Source organism: Haemaphysalis longicornis, unplaced genomic scaffold (assembly GCF_048455015.1).
Source record: "Haemaphysalis longicornis isolate Haplotype H1 unplaced genomic scaffold, Haemaphysalis longicornis Haplotype H1 scaffold_10, whole genome shotgun sequence".
Taxonomy (NCBI): Eukaryota; Metazoa; Arthropoda; class Arachnida; order Ixodida; family Ixodidae; genus Haemaphysalis; species Haemaphysalis longicornis.
The window spans coordinates 122,799,862-122,802,213 of NW_027526204.1; the positions used below are offsets into that span (position 1 = coordinate 122,799,862).

A 2,352-nucleotide genomic window follows, 5' to 3' on the forward strand; every position below is an offset into this window, starting at 1 on the left:
TCGTAGGACGGCATTCCAGCAAAGTCTGCAGCGCTGTGCTGTAGTGCCGTCGGACGGCACTCCAGACAATGTGTTCGTAGACAAGGGAGCTTGGTATGGGTCAACATGTATATGCGTGTATTACGGCAAACCAAACGTAATGACTGTAACAGACGTGTGTTCTGATCAGCCTGTTAAGGAAATAATTCATGCGATGTCTGTTGGATGGCATAGTTCAGTACACCTTTGATTGTTCGCGGGGTTTCGTAAATTGAAATGCACCCGCCTTATGGACAAAGGACGGCGCTCGCTTATCGCAAATGACTGTTTTAACTCGGACCGGTGTTGTTTGGCTTGATCAACAACCAAAGTACATATCAAAGAATGATGGACATAGTTCTGGGCGATGCGAAGCACAAATTTCTCTGTCGCACTTGAAAGAAGTGACTGCGTTTTGGCACTTGTTTGAAGAACACATTGCGGATTTGCCGATTGTACCCCAGAGCATGGTTGCTCCGCGCAGCTTTCAATCGCCAGCTACTCCCACGACATTCATCCGCAGTGCACAGAGCGGTGTCCACTGGTTTGGACAAATGCATTGAATTGGCTTCTCTGCGGGCTTTTTCCAGGCGCGCTGTAAAAAAGCGGTAAGGCTACCACCTGCGCGGAGAAGGAGCTACGACCGTGGCCCTGCCACCCGCGATACTTCTGCAAGGACCTTCACGCCTTAGAGTATCGTCTGTGGACGTCATCTACCACTGCATGGCCTCAGCTGTTGTGAGCCCGGAATAAATGGTTCGTAGGAACCTTTCCTCAGCGTACGCTTTTTGATAAATATGCGCAAGGCAGGACTGCGACCTTTTTTAAAAGAATTCTACAACTACAGGGATACCTCTACATCAAAAAAGAAAACAAAGACAGTTTGGGTGTTGTACGCGCCCAAGCTACAGTTCGGGTATTAGGCGGGCCTTGCTGGGTGCTCTAAATTAAATTCGATTACCTCGAGACTTTCAGAAAAGAATTTGCCATCCCTTCCTTAAAAGTTAAGCGCGAAAGCTAAAAGTGCGCCCAACCGTCTCTGAAAATGCGTTCAGTCTCGACCTGCGGGTGGCATGGCTTTGGCCGTCACCGCCAAAGCAATGCCACCCACAGCTCTTCGGCAAGGATCTCCTGTCCTGGTTTTGGAGTATCGTCTGTGGCCCTGTTATACCGTAGCACGGCCTCAGCTGTTGTGAACCGGGTATAAAAGTTTCGTAGAAGCCTTGGTTCAGCGTACGTTCCTTGTCGAACAGCGGCAAGACAGAACAGCTACAGAAGAGGCGAAACTGGGGCAATAAAGAAATGAAAGCGTCCAACCAGGTTTCAGTGGGTGAAAAACACCGAGATCGTTTTTAATGCGGCCACGGGCATATCAAATATCGAAAAAAACAGGTCAAAATAAAGATTTCTTTAAATAAATAGGATCCAGTAACAAGCTGCTGATGGCACAAGCTGCCCGCAACATCGGGACTGCAACCAGCGGCGAGAGGTCGGTGGCTGTTGGCAGCGCGCCTTCCCTGTCCGGCATGAAGGCGTCTTGGACGTGAATGGCCACTGTTGAAGGCCCTCCAGGCGCAGTGTGTCGATTTTGCACTGCACGCACGTGGAGACGAGGTCGCCCGAGAAGCCGATGGCGACCGCGATGAGCTTGGTCCGGAAGGATCAGTCCCGGTTTCCCTCTCGCATCTCTTGGGCCGCTTGGTCGACGAGCACGTACAGCGACCGGACCACGCACGTGATGGCCACCACGTGGAAGGCGACGGGGCAGAGTACCTTGCGCTGCTCCACTGAGGACATCTCCAGCTTCCCCCGCTTGACCTCTGCGTGCATGGTGAAGCTGAACTTGCACAGCTCGCAGCGCCGGGTGTCAGGGGATTCGACCCAGCGCTGCAGGCAGGCCTGGTGCACGTCGCGCAGGCTTCCCGCACCGTAGCAAGGCGGGATGAAAGGGTTCGCCGGATCCGTCCCGTAGTAGCAGGTGCCGGGCATGCCGCCGTTCGTCTGGCCGTTGGAGGGCTGCGAAGAGGGCCTCAGCTGCTGCTGCACTGTTGGCGCCTCGGACGCTGGAGGAGGCTGCTGGCACAGCTCTTCTGGGGAACACCCCGCCGCTGGATGCTCCATGCTGCTAGCCTTGAAACAGTCGCGGCGAAGTCGCCGTTCGATGAACATGCTCTGCCACGTCGCTCTGACTTCCCCGAGCAAATTGCGAGCAAGCGTTCCACAGCTCGTGCGGATGGTGATGATGATGCTGATGAAAACGACGACGACGACGACGACGATGATGATGATGGGCCTTAAAAATGGTGCATAGCCCCTCAGCAATTGGGTAACAAC

The 2,352-nt window shown here is 53.7% G+C and overlaps 1 pseudogene; it reads right to left on the bottom strand.

Moving 5' to 3' along the window:
• Nucleotides 1-1,411: 1,411 nt before the first annotated feature.
• Nucleotides 1,412-2,139, bottom strand: LOC144160063 (E3 ubiquitin-protein ligase MARCHF8-like; annotated as a pseudogene).
• Nucleotides 2,140-2,352: the final 213 nt, after the last annotated feature.